We start from the raw sequence: 14,761 nt of genomic DNA on the forward strand, positions 1-14,761 counted from the left end.
AGCCATGATTTGTTTTGAAATCAGGGTGGCCAGGGGCATTGAATCAATATTGCCCAAGGTCTGTCTGGACTGCAAAGTCTGTAAGATGTTAGTCATAGTCACAGACAATATATCAGCGGAAACTGCAACTCCGTCCCTGTCCCTGGACAGGGATCACAGGTGGTTCTTTTGGCCACCTGTAGCGGAGACCCCCGTTGAGTAATTGCACACACTGGGGGTCCTGGAACAGTATCGCATGCAGTACAAGCAGCATAGAAAGCCATGCCCTTTTTTTTTTTTTTGCTGTTGCTGTCTAGCCATCTAGGAGCATTAGCCAAGAATAGCGACCGTACAGTGCAATGTATAGCATAAAAGCGTGAAGTACAATAAACACTTCAGCACATGCAGTACAAGGAGCATAGAAAGCCTGTGCCTTGGCACCTTTGCTTTTCTGCTGCCGTTGTCTAGTTATTCATGAGCATTAGCCAAGAAAAGCGACATACAGTGAATGTATAGCATACAAGCATGAAAATAACCACTGCAGCACATGCAATCCAAGCAGCATTGAAAGCTTGTGCCTTAGCACCCTTGCTTTTCTGCTGCTGTTGTCTAGTCATCAAGGAGCATTAGCCAAGAATAGCGACATACAGTGAATGTACAAGCATGAAAATAAACTCTGCAGTACATGCAATCCAAGCAGCATTGAAAGCTTGTGCCTTAGCACCATTGCTGTTTGCTGCCGCTGTCTAGCCATCTAGGCGGGTAGACAGCCAAGAATAGCCCTTACAGTGCAATGTAAAGCATACAAGCATAAAGGACACATGACACTGCAGCACATGCAAGACAAGCAGCATATAGAGTCTGTGCTTTAGCACCCCTGATCTTTTGCTGCTGTTTCTAGGTCTGCATCCTGAATAGCGACCGTACAAACGTACAACAGGACACTTCGGCATTAGTGGGTCAGCACTTTAGTTGCCGCTTACCGCCCGCACAAAAGCGGGTGTGTGGCGCCGGAATCCTGTGCTGGTAGCTCAGCGCTTGTCTCAGTTTTCCCGCTCTGCGTGCCGGAATGGCTGCCGGCGTCCAGAGGAGAGGGGCGGGCCGAGGGCGTGCCCGAGACAAGAGCGGGAACCCGGCGCCCACTGTGTCTAGTGAAGGGGGCTGGAGAATGCAAATAAGGCTCCAGCCCTCGGCGCTGCTATAGAGCAGCGTCTCTCCCTTTCCCTGAGTGACAGGGTGGGGGCGGGAACGAAGCGGCGCTAGGCCGCAAAAGCCGGGGACTAAAGTTAGAAGCGCCGCCGCCGTAAAAGCGCGGTCGGCGCGTCCCCGGCGCACTACAAGTCGCAGCTGCGCCGCCGCTCCAGGGACGGTCAGCGCGGCGGTCCCCACACGTAAAGTCCCCCAGTAATCTGCAGGGACTATAAGCCCAGCGCACAGCGCTACAGTCCCCGGCGCACTAGCACACCCAGCAAGCCTGGAGTGTGCGTGGCCTGCCATACGGGGACACAGAGTACCTGAAAGTTGCAGGGCCTTGTCCCTGAACGGCACTCCCGCTCCACATCCAGCAGGTTCTATGGGTCTGTGGATGGAGCCCGGCCTCAGGGCTTGGTGGCCGGAAAGATCCCACTTCCTCAGAGCCCCTCAGGGGGATGGGGAAGGAAAACAGCATGTGGGCTCCAGCCTCCGTACCAGCAATAGGTACCTCAACCTTACAAACCGCAAGTGGGGTGAGAAGGGAGCATGCTGGGGGCCCTAGTATGGGCCCTCTTTTCTTCCATCCGATATAGTCAGCAGCTACTGCTGACTAAACAGTGGAGCTATGCGTGGATGTGTGCCTCCTTCGCACAAAGCTTGAAAACTGGTGAGCCAGTGATCCCACTGGGGGTGTATAGCCAGAAGGGGAGGGGCCTTACACTTTTTAGTGTAATGCTTTGTGTGGCCTCCGGAGGCAGTAGCTATACACCCAATCGTCTGGGTCTCCCAATGGAGCGACGAAGAAAAAAAAAAAAACAAACCTGACTGCACACAGGATGGCATATGTGGCATATGAATGCTCTGATATAGGAGGAGCTGGAGAAACTTATTTTCTCACCAGTGAAAAACTGATGAAATTCGGCCTATTTATGGGAGGGAAGAAAACAAAAAAAAAAAAAAAAAAAAAAAAAAAAGAAGGGAATTTTGTTACTTACCGTAAATTCCTTTTCTTCTAGCTCCTATTGGGAGACCCAGACGATTGGGTGTATAGTACTGCCTCCGGAGGCCACACAAAGCATTACACTAAAAAGTGTAAGGCCCCTCCCCTTCTGGCTATACACCCCCAGTGGGATCACTGGCTCACCAGTTTTAGTGCAAAAGCAAGAAGGAGGAAAGCCAATAACTGGTTTAAACAAATTCACTCCGAAGTAACATCGGAGAACTGAAAACCATTCAACATGAACAACATGTGTACCCGAAAAACAACCGAAAATCCCGAAGGACAACAGGGCGGGTGCTGGGTCTCCCAATAGGAGCTAGAAGAAAAGGAATTTACGGTAAGTAACAAAATTCCCTTCTTCTTCGGCGCTCCATTGGGAGACCCAGACGATTGGGACGTCCAAAAGCTGTCCCTGGGTGGGTAAAGAAATACCTCATGTTAGAGCTGCAAAGACAGCCCTCCCCTACGGGGAGGCAACTGCCGCCTGCAGGACTCTTCTACCTAGGCTGGCGTCCGCCGAAGCATAGGTATGCACCTGATAATGTTTGGTGAAAGTGTGCAGACTCGACCAGGTAGCTGCCTGGCACACCTGTTGAGCCGTAGCCTGGTGTCGTAATGCCCAGGACGCACCCACGGCTCTGGTAGAATGGGCCTTCAGCCCTGATGGAACCGGAAGCCCAGCAGAACGGTAGGCTTCAAGAATTGGTTCTTTGATCCATCGAGCCAGGGTGGCTTTGGAAGCCTGCGACCCTTTGCGCTTACCAGCGACAAGGACAAAGAGTGCATCCGAGCGGCGCAGGGGCGCCGTGCGGGAAATGTAGATTCTGAGTGCTCTCACCAGATCCAACAAATGTAAATCCTTTTCATACCGATGAACTGCATGCGGATAAAAGGAAGGCAAGGAGATATCCTGATTAAGATGAAAAGAGGATACCACCTTAGGGAGAAACTCCTGAATGGGGCGCAGAAACCTTGTCCTGGTGGAACACCAGGAAAGGAGCTTTGGATGACAGCGCTGCTAGCTCAGACACTCTCCGAAGAGACGTGACCGCTACCAGAAAGGCCACTTTCTGTGAGAGTCGAGAAAGTGACACATCCCTCAGAGGCTCGAAGGGCGGCTTCTGGAGAGCAACAAGGACCTTGTTTAGATCCCACGGATCTAACGGCCGCCTGTACGGAGGTACGATATGACAAACCCCCTGCAGGAACGTGCGCACCTGAGAAAGTCGTGCTAGACGCTTCTGAAAAAACACGGATAGTGCCGAGACTTGCCCTTTAAGGGAGCCGAGCGACAAGCCCTTTTCCAACCCAGATTGCAGGAAGGAAAGAACGACAGGTAACGCGAATGGCCAGGGGGATACTCCTTGTGCAGAGCACCAGGATAAGAAAATCTTCCACGTTCTGTGGTAGATCTTAGCAGAAGTGGACTTCCTAGCCTGTCTCATGGTGGCCACGACCCCTTGGGGTAATCCTGAAGACGCTAGGATCCAGGACTCAATGGCCACACAGTCAGGTTCAGGGCCGCAGAATTCCGATGGAAAAACGGCCCTTGGGACAGTAAGTCTGGACGGTCTGGTAGTGCCCACGGTTGGCCGACCGTGAGATGCCACAGATCCGGGTACCACAACCTCCTCGGCCAGTCTGGGGCGACGAGTATGACGCGGCCGCAATCGGATCTGATCTTGCGTAACACTCTGGGCAAGAGTGCCAGAGGTGGAAACACATAAGGGAGCCGGAACTGTGACCAATCTTGCACTAAGGCGTCTGCCGCCAGAGCTCTTTGATCGCGAGACCGCGCTATGAAGGTCGGGACCTTGTTGTTGTGCCGAGACGCCATTAGGTCGACGTCCGGCACCCCCCAGCGGCGGCAGATTTCCTGAAACACGTCCGGGTGAAGGGACCATTCCCCTGCGTCCATGCCCTGGCGACTGAGGAAGTCTGCTTCCCAGTTTTCTACGCCCGGGATGTGAACTGCTGATATGGTGGATGCTCTTTCCTCCACCCACATCAAAATCCGCCTGACTTCCTGGAAGGCTTGCCGACTGCGTGTTCCTCCTTGGTGGTTGATGTATGCCACCGCTGTGGAGTTGTCCGACTGAATTCGGATCTGCTTTCCTTCCAGCCACTGCTGGAAGGCTAATAGGGCAAGATACACTGCCCTGATTTCCAGAACATTGATCTGAAGGGTGGACTCCTGCTGAGTCCACGTCCCTTGAGCCCTGTGGTGGAGAAAAACTGCTCCCCACCCTGACAGACTCGCGTCTGTCGTGACCACTGCCCAGGATGGGGGCAGGAATGATCTTCCCTGTGATAATGAGGTGGGAAGAAGCCACCATTGCAGAGAGTCCTTGGCCGTCTGAGAAAGGGAGACTTTCCTGTCTAGGGAAGTTGTCTTCCCGTCCCATTGGCGGAGAATGTCCCATTGAAGTGGGCGCAGATGAAACTGCGCAAACGGGACTGCCTCCATTGCTGCCACCATCTTCCCTAGGAAGTGCATGAGGCGCCTTAAGGGGTGCGACTGACCCTGAAGGAGAGACTGCACCCCTGTCTGTAGTGACCGCTGCTTGTTCAGCGGAAGCTTCACTATCGCTGAGAGAGTATGAAACTCCATGCCAAGATACGTTAGTGATCGAGTCGGTGCCAGGTTTGACTTTGAAAAGTTGATGATCCACCCGAAAGTCTGGAGAGTCTCCAGCGCAACATTCAGGCTGTGTTGGCATGCCTCTTGAGAGGGTGCTTTGACAAGTAGATCGTCTAAATAAGGGATCACGGAATGTCCCTGAGAATGCAAGACTGCTACCACTGCCGCCATGACCTTGGTGAAAACCCGTGGGGCTGTCGCCAGACCAAATGGCAGAGCTACGAACTGGAGATGGTCGTCTCCTATCACGAAACGTAGAAAACGTTGGTGCTCTGTAGCAATCGGCACGTGGAGATAAGCATCTTTGATGTCTATTGATGCAAGGAAATCTCCTTGTTCACATGCTTGTTGAGCAGCTTTAGGTCCAGAACAGGACGAAACGAGCCGTCCTTTTTTGGAACCACAAAGAGATTGGAGTAAAAACCTTGCCCTTGTTCCTGCTGAGGAACAGGGATCACCACTCCTTCTGCTTTTAGTGAGCACACCGCCTGCAGAAGGGCATCTGCTCGGTCGGGATGTGGGGAGGTTCTGAAGAACCGAGGCGGAGGACGAGAACTGAACTCTATCCTGTACCCGTGAGACAAAATGTCTGTTACCCACCGGTCTTTGACCTGTGGCAGCCAAATGTCGCAAAAGCGGGAGAGCCTGCCACCGACCGAGGATGCGGAGGGATGAGGCCGAAAGTCATGAGGCAGCCGCCTTGGAAGCGGTTCCTCCGGTTGCTTTCTTGGGGCGTGAGTGAGCCCGCCAGGAATCTGAGCTCCTTTGCTCCTTCTGAGTCCCTTTGGACGAGGAGAATTGGGTCTTGCCGGAGCCTCGAAAGGACCGAAACCTCGACTGCCACTTCCTCTGTTGAGGTTTGCTTGATCTGGGCTGGGGTAAGGAGGAGTCTTTACCCTTGGATTGTTTAATGATTTCAGCCAATTGTTCACCAAACAGTCTATCTACAGATAGTGGCAAGCTGGTTAAACATTTTTTTTTGGAAGCAGAATCCGCTTTCCATTCCTTTAACCACAAGGCTCTGCGCAAAACCACAGAGTTGGCAGACGCCATTGAGGTACGGCTTGTAGAGTCCAGGACAGCGTTGATAGCGTAAGTCGCAAACGCAGACATTTGCGAGGTTAGGGACGCTACTCGCGGCACTGCTGGACGTATGATAGAGTCCACCTGTGCCAGACCAGCTGAAATAGCTTGGAGTGCCCACACGGCCACGAATGCTGGAGCAAACGACGCGCCGATAGCTTCATAGACAGACTTTAACCAAAGGTCCATCTGTCTGTCATTGGCATCTTTAAGTGAAGCCCCATCCTCCACTGCAACTATGGATCTAGCCGCAAGCCTGGAGATTGGGGGGTCCACCTTTGGACACTGGGTCCAGCGTTTGACCACGTCAGGGGGAAAGGGATAACGTGTATCCTTAAGACGTTTGGAGAAACGCTTGTCTGGGTAAGCATGGTGTTTCTGGACTGATTCTCTGAAGTCAGCGTGGTCCAGAAAAGTACTCAGTTTACGCTTGGGATACCTGAAATGGAACTTCTCCTGCTGTGCAGCTGCCTCCTCTGCAGAAGGGGCAGGGGGAGAAATTTCCAATAGACTATTGATGGCCGCTATAAGGTCATTTACCATGGCGTCACCATCAGGAGTATCCAGATTGAGAGCGGTTTCAGGATTAGACTACTGATCACCCTCCTCTGTCTCATCATGTAGAGACTCTTCTCGCTGAGACCCTGATCCGCGTGATGACGTGGAGGGTCTCTCCCAGCGAGCACGCTTAGGCTGCCTGGGACTGTCATCTGAATCAGAGCCGTCAGGCTGAGATGCCTGGGACCCCCTTGAATCACGGATTAACTCCAACTGAGGGGGACCGGGGAACGTTGCCGCAGCAGTGTCCATGGTCTGAGTAACTGGCCTGGCCTGCAAGGTCTCTAGTATCTTTGTCATAGTGACAGACATCTTGTCAGCAAAAACTGCAAACTCTGTCCCCGTCACCGGGACAGGGTTCACCGGCGACTCTGCCTGGGCCACTACCACCATAGACTCCGGCTGACGAAGTGGCACAGGGACCGAACATTGCACACAATGGGGGTCATTGTAACCTGCCGGTAGATCAGCCCCACAAGCGGCACAAGCAGCGCTTACAGCCTGTGTCTTGGCACCCTTGCGTTTTGCGGATGACATGTTGTCGTCTCCTCAGAGCAAGATAGGGTATACAGCCAAGAAGCGACCTTACAGTGCAATATATATTATATATATATATATATATATATATATATATATATATATATATATATATTATATATATATATGGTATAGAGAAAAAAGGTACACCAATATAACACTGTGGCACTAGTGGGGCCAGCACTAAAAGTGCTGCTTACCGCCCGCTTAGCGCGGGCGTGTGGTCGCCAGAAATCCCTTGTCTGGGTCTCCCAGAGCCTGTGTCCGTTCTCCAGCCAGACTGCATGTAGGAATGGCTGCCGGCGTCCTATGGAGAGGGGCGGGCCCTGGGCGTGTGCAGACAAAGAGCGGGAAACCAGCGTCCCCCTGTGCTCAGTGAGAGGGCTGGAGCATGTAAATAAGACTCCAGCCCTCGGCGCTGATTAATCGTACAGCGTCTCTCCCTTGCCCTGATTGACAGGGTGGGGGCGGGAACGAAGCGGAGCTAGGCCGCAGAAGCCGGGGACTAAATTTATAAGCGACGCCGTCGTAAAAGCACGGTCGGCGCTAAGTCCCCGGCGCACTACAAGTCACAGCCGCGCCGCCGCTCCAGGGGCGGTCGGCGCGGCAGTCCCCAACACATAAAGTCACTCAGAAAAACTGTAGTGACTGTAACCCCAGCGCGCAGCGCTACTGTCCCCGGCGCACTAGCACACCCAGCAAGTCTGGAATGTGCGCGGCCTGTTTGGGACACAGAGTACCTGAATGTCGCAGGGCCTTGTCCCTGAACGGTACCCAGCTCCGTATCCAGCAGGTTCCATGGGTCTGTGGATGGAGCCCGGCCTCAGGGCTTGGGGGCCGGTAAGATCCCACTTCCTCAGAGCCCCTCAGGGGATGGGGAAGGAAAACAGCATGTGGGCTCCAGCCTCCGTACCCACAGTGGGTACCTCAACCTTAACAAACACCGCCGACATAAAGTGGGGTGAGAAGGGAGCATGCTGGGGGCCCTAGTATGGGCCCTCTTTTCTTCCATCCGACATAGTCAGCAGCTGCTGCTGACTAAACAGTGGAGCTATGCGTGGATGTCTGACCTCCTTCGCACAAAGCAGAAAACTGGTGAGCCAGTGATCCCACTGGGGGTGTATAGCCAGAAGGGGAGGGGCCTTACACTTTTTAGTGTAATGCTTTGTGTGGCCTCCGGAGGCAGTACTATACACCCAATCGTCTGGGTCTCCCAATGGAGCGCCGAAGAAAAAAAAAAAAAAAAAAAAAAAAAAAACCTGACATCTGAATGAGGCTTGGAAAGAATAAAAATTATCATCGTTTTAAAGGCAATCTGTCAGCAGGTTTTTTTCTCCCCCATCTGAGGGCAGCATAATGTAGCGACAGAGTTCCTGATTCCTGTGATGTGTCACTTACTGAGCTGTTTGCTGTCATTTTGATAAAATCAATGTTTTCTCTGCTGCAGATCTAGCAGTTATACAGAGCTCATGAATATGCTGGACTACCGGCAAGAAAGCCAAGCACCGTATTTCCGGCGTATAAGACGACCCCCAGCTTTTTCCAGTTAAAATAGAGTTTGGGATATACCATATATACTCAAGTATAAGCCTAGGGTGGGAAATGCAGAAGCCACTGTTACATTTTATTGAATCTGTTTTTAATTTTTTAAATTTAACGTGCCCATCCTTGTGCCCCCTAGTAATGCGCCCATTGTTTAGTAATGTCTTTCTACTGGTCCCCTATTATTCCGCGGTTTACACAAATTATTCTCACTTGTCCTCTGTTCTTGCGGTGTCCTCAGCTGCTTCTTGCAGACCACAGGCACTTAGACCTCTCGGTGATCTGCAGGCTGCCATCATGGCTTTACTGCAGTTGAAGGTTTTACGGCGGTGGTGCTGCAAAACATTTAACTGCTGTTAAGCGCTGACAACAGCAGCAGCTCCATGCACCGGACGTGATCAAGGGGTGCTTTTTGCGAAACATAGACCCCTCCATGATCGCGTCCAATACACAAGGCAGTCGCTGCGGTCAGCGCTTTACTGCAGTTGAATGCTTTGCGCAGTCGTAAAGCATTCAACTGCAGTAAAGCCATGATGGCAGCCTGAAGCGGTGACTCCGTGCACCAGTCGAGAACACCGAGAGGTCTTTGTGCCTGTGGTCTGCAAAATGCAGCTGAGGACACTGCGTGAACAGAGGACAGGTGAGAATGTTTTTTTTTGTGGGAACCTCACTGCGAAATGTAGGAGGCAGAGTCGAGACAGGGAGGGCTTATAAATTACCTAATTATACGCCCTACAAGACAACCCCTGACTTTTGAGATTTTCAGGGGTTAAAATAAGAATTATTCTTACCGATAATTCGGTTTCTAGGACCTTCCACGACAGCATAGGAGGTTGTCTCTCCACGCCCTAATTGGGACAGGAAGTTCAAGAGGTTTAAAAAGGACCCTCCCACCTCCCACAGCCAGTGTCTTACAAAGAATCCATAGCATATGAGAAGTACTACACATTCAGAAATATATGAATACATAGGGGAGGGAATTACCTGCTGTCGTGGAAGGTCCTAGAAACCGAATTATCGGTAAGAATAATTCTTATTTCTCTAGTCCCTTCCACGACAGCATAGGAGGAATACCAAAGAATTGATACCTAGGGGGGGACCACAGCCTGCAGGACTTTCCTGCCAAAGGCCAAATCCCTGTTGGAATCCAGATCCAGATGATAATGCTTCGTGAAAGTATGGAGCGAAGACCACGTAGCCGCCTTGCAGATCTGCTCAGGGGAGGCCCCTGCCCGTTCGGCCCAGGAGGCAGAGGTAGCCCTGGTGGAGTGCGCCGTGAATCCAGTAGGTGGAGAGAGATGCTGAGCAAGGTATGCATCTCTAATTGCCCGCACAATCCAGTTGGCGACGGTACTCTTAGCCACCTTCTTGCCCTTATTGCGGCCAAAGGGCTGGATGAATAGGTTAGAATCAAGACGCCAAGGAGCAGTAACCTCTAGGTAGTGCAACACTATCCGACGGACATCCAAAGAATGAAACACTTCCTCACCCGGAGTCCGAGGATTCTGACAGAAGGAAGGCAGGACGATGGACTGCGAACGGTGAAAATCCGAAACCACCTTGGGAAGGAAGGAAGGGTCCAGCTGAAAAACAATGCTGTCATCTCTGATGGTCAGGTAAGGTTCCCTAACAGACAAAGCCTGAAGTTCGCCGACTCTGCGAGCAGATGTAATAGCCACAAGAAAAGCAGTCTTGTGAGAAAGGGAACGAATGTTACAAGAGCACAGAGGTTCAAACGGAGACTGAGATAGTCCTGTAAGGACCGCATTGAGATCCCAGCGAGGCGTCAGGACCCTCTGACGCGGACAGAGTCTACTAGCGGACACAAAGAACCGACGGATCCAACGATGATCTGCCAGAGCCGTGTCAAAGACTGCACTGAGTGCTGACACCTGAACTTTCAGGGTGCTAGGCCGAAGACCTAAGTCTAACCCACTCTGGAGAAAGTCCAGAATCTGCGCAATATTAGGCCGAAGAGGGTCAGGAGGCCGAGAACCACACCAGGAGGAAAATCTCTTCCAGATTTTGTTGTATATACTATTAGTCACAGGTTTACGGTTCTTCTGAAGTGTAGCCACAACTTTGTCAGAAAGCCCTTGGGCATTCAGTGCCCGGGCCTCAGAAGCCAGGCAGCCAAGTTGAGTTTCTGGGGAGCCGGATGGAAAATCGGACGCTGTGACAGTAAGCTGGGGTCCGAACCTAAGAGGACTGGGCCGTCGATTCCTAGCGTCATGACCAGGCTGTACCAACTCCTCCGGGGCCACAGAGGGGCTACCAGTATGGTTGGGACCCCCTCGTCTCTGATCTTCCTCAGGACCCGTGCGAGAAGAGGAAGAGGGGGGGGGAACGCGTAAGCGAGGCGAAAGGACCATCTGTGGCAGAAAGCGTCTACCCCTAACGCCTCGTCCCTTGGGTTCAGGGAGAAATATGTTGCGACCTTGCGATTCCCTGCCGAGGCAAAGAGGTCCACCTCTGGTGCACCCCACCTTGCCACCAGAGAGCAGAACACCGCCTGATCCAGACTCCATTCCCCCGGATGAACATCCCGACGACTCAGGAAATCCGCCTGAAGATTGAGGGAGCCCTTCAGATGGACCGCAGAAAGGGAGAGCAGAGATTGTTCTGCCCATTGAAAGATTCGGGAGGATACTGACTTCAGGGCGCCTGAGCGTGTACTGCCCTGATGGCGGAGATGTGCCACTGTTGTGACATTGTCTGAATATACCAGGACGTGAGAGTCCCGGACGAGGTCCTGAGCCGCAAGGAGGGCTTCCCTGACCGCCCTGAGCTCCCTGTAGTTGGAGGATTGGGAGCTGACGTAAGGACTCCAGACCCCTTGAAATGGGGAATTTGCCACCATTGCCCCCCATCCTCGTAGGCTGGCATCTGTGGTCAGTGTAACCAGGGGTTTCTGAGTCCAGGCAACCCCCACCTGCAGGTTGGCGGGACTCAGCCACCAGAGAAGGGATGAGGAGACGGACTCCGAGAGGCGAAACCGTCTGTTTAGGGATGACGGGAGTCTGTCCCAATGTGCCAGGATATGATCCTGGAGACACCGAGAATGGGCCTGAGCCCACCTGACTGAAGGAATGCAGGACGTCATGGAACCCAGAGCTGACATAGCCGCTCGAAGCGTCGGGCGAGCCTGCCTGCGAAGCTTTGATATTTTGGCTAACAGAGCTATCCTGTGGCCCTCTGGGAGAAAAGATGCCTGTCTGTCGGAGTCCAGCAGCACTCCGAGAAACTGCCGAGTGGAGGAGGGGGTTAACTGTGATTTTTTGAGATTGGGAATCCATCCCAGAGACCGAAGGATTCCCAAAGACCTTTCCACATGGCTCCGGAGGGTTGGAGCAGATGGAGCCATGAGAAGAAAGTCGTCCAAATATGGAACCAGACAGATACCCTGCAATCTTATGAAGGCGACCACCTCTGCCATGATCTTGGAAAAGATCCTTGGAGCTGAGGAGATCCCGAAGGGAAGTACATTGAATTGGAAATGAAGTACTTCCTCCCCGTGAAGTACCGCAAACCTGAGGTATTGCCTGTGTCCCGGATGGACGGGTACATGGAAGTAGGCGTCTTTCAGATCTATAGAGGCCATCTGATGGTGTAGACCTATCAGGGGAATAGCTGATTTCACCGACTCCATCTTGAACCGCCGGTACCTGACCTGACGGTTTAGACGTTTTAAATTGATAATTATACGGACGTCGCCGGATGGCTTCTTGACCAGGAAGAGACGGGAGTAGTGTCCTACCCCTTCTTCCTGACTCGGGACTGGGGAAACGACCCCCGAGTGCACTAGCTCTATAATCTTTGTGTACAACAGAGCCTGTGAACCCGGTGACGCCAGCGCAGTGACTCGGAGACCCGGAAGAGGGGGGGAAAGGAATTCTATGAGAAGACCGTCCGAGATGATCTTCAGAACCCATTGGCAAGTGGTTATGGACTGCCACTGGGGAAGAAACGCTGAGAGTCTTCCCCCCACCCGGGCCGAGTCACTGTTTGTCCTGCTGAGGACGTTGCTGATGGGGAGGGATGAGGATGTTTTTCCCTCTACCTTTGGGATAGCTCCACCTGCCAGCCTTCCTTTTCCCTCTGGGCTGGGAGTCCTGAGGCATCGAGGGACGAAAGGACCGCTTCCTGTTAGGTCTAGGATCGGGCAAGGCCTTACGATCGGTCGCCTTGTCCAGGATATCATCCAGGGCAGGCCCAAACACTAAATCCCCTTTAAATGGAAGTGAACAAAGCCTCATTTTGGAGGTGGAGTCTCCGCTCCAGGCCTTAAGCCAGAGGGCACGTCGGGCAGAGTTAGAAAGCACCGAGGTCCTGGCTGCCAGGCGGACAGATTCCACCGAGGTATCTGCCATAAAACAGGTAGCCTTCCTAAGCAAGGGAAGGGATTCCAGTAATTCCTCCCTAGGGGTCCCTTGGGAAATATGAGCCTCCAACTGGTCTAACCACCTAATTAGGGACCTGGATACGCAGGTGGAGGCAATGTTGGCTTGAATGGAGGAAGACGATGCCTCCCAGGACCGCTTCATCAGGCCCTCTACCTTCCTATCCATCTGATCTTTCAGTTGGGAAGTATCCTCAAAGGGAAGAGCCGTTTGCTTAGCTACCCTAGCCACCTGAACGTCTACTCTTGGGACCTCCCAATGTAGTCCCGAAGGTTCCAGAGGAAACCGGCGTCTAAGGTCACTCCGTACCCGCCTCTCAGGAAATTCCCATTCCTGAGAGACAATATCCAAGACATTGGCATGAACTGGGAATCCCAACTGTTTGACTGACTTCAGGCCAGCAAACATTTCGTCCTGGATTGAAGGAAGAGACTGCACTTCCTCTAAACCCATCGTACTCCGAACTGCCCCAATAAGATCCCCCAACTCTTCTGAGTGAAATAGAAAGGACTGGTCAGACCCCCCAGATGGAAATCCTTCATCAGGACCCTCAGAGGTGGAATCAGCGTCCTCCTGATCAGATGGGGTCGACTGGAGTCTCCTCTTTTTTGGAGGAGAGGGTCCAGGAGCAGGGCCAGGAGCAGGGCCAGGAGCAGGAAGGGAGGCCAGAGAGGCCCTAATCTCCTGTTTCATCATGGACCGCAACTCATCTATCAGAGATGGTTGTTCGGCCCTAATAATCTGGTCCGTACATTGCTGGCAAAGCTTTTTATCCCATATTGCAGGGAGCTTCTTTATACAGATAGGACATTTTTTAATTTTTTCCACTCTGTCAGGTCTATCAAGCTTATCGGACTTGTCAGCTTTTTCTGACTTCTCAGGCTTCTCTGATTTTTCATTTCTGTCAGTTTTCTTGGTGGCCTTGTCCTCCTAAAAAACAGACCATAGAGCCATAAATCACCTGATGAGACCTATGTCCGAGGGACCATTCCCCTCCATACTCACAGTAGCAGGGGGCACACTGGGTTCTGCAGATGCAGCTGCAGCGGAAGACATGACAGGGAGCACGGTTGCTTACCATGATCTGATGTCTTCGTGGCAGCCCTTATGCAAAAGGGCCTGCCCCCCCAGTGACGGTGCACGTTCCCCGCCTCCCGCATCCGGTCCTGGGCAGGCCGTGTCACCGTCGGCGTGCCTCCACGCTGCCTCCGCAAACCGGAAGCGCTCGACCGGAAGTCCGCAAGACCCGCCCCCGGGAGCACTTCCGGAGCGCTCCGGCAGCGTGCATGCGGGAAGCGGCCGGCGGCTCAGGGAGGACGCCGGCCGGGGAGCTCAACAGCCTGCATCACCCCTTAGGAGGATCCGGAAGGCTGGAGCAGCGGTCCCCCACAGCGTGAGGGAACAGCAAGGGAGGAGCGGTGAAGGCCCGACCGATGCTGTCCGGCTTAAGGTAACAGGGGAAGAAGGAAACAAAAAAAAAAAATATATATACACTGTAGTTCGCCGGCCACCACAGCATAGGAGAAAAACAAAACCTCTCCATGCCCCATGGGGACAGGAAAGACACTGGCTGTGGGAGGGTCCTTTTAAACCTCTTGAACTTCCTGTCCCAATTAGGGCGTGGAGAGACAACCTCCTATGCTGTCGTGGAAGGGACTAGAGAAAAAGTCATCTTATACGCAGGAAAATAAGGTAGTCCTCAAATGATAATGTCCTGCTACTTAATCAGTGATTTTATCAAAACTACACTAAGCAACTCAGTAAGTGACACAGCGCTGGAATCAGGACCTCTGCTGCTCTCAGATTAGGAGGGAAAAATCTGGTGAC

The 14,761-nt window shown here is 52.6% G+C and overlaps 1 protein-coding gene across 1 annotated transcript in view; it reads right to left on the reverse strand.

Moving 5' to 3' along the window:
• PSMA2 (proteasome 20S subunit alpha 2) overlaps positions 1-14,761 on the reverse strand; it is a 57,896-nt gene that overhangs the window by 27,814 nt on the left and 15,321 nt on the right. The gene's annotated exons all lie outside the window — the stretch shown is intronic.

Source organism: Anomaloglossus baeobatrachus, chromosome 6 (assembly GCF_048569485.1).
Source record: "Anomaloglossus baeobatrachus isolate aAnoBae1 chromosome 6, aAnoBae1.hap1, whole genome shotgun sequence".
Lineage (NCBI taxonomy): Eukaryota > Metazoa > Chordata > Amphibia > Anura > Aromobatidae > Anomaloglossus > Anomaloglossus baeobatrachus.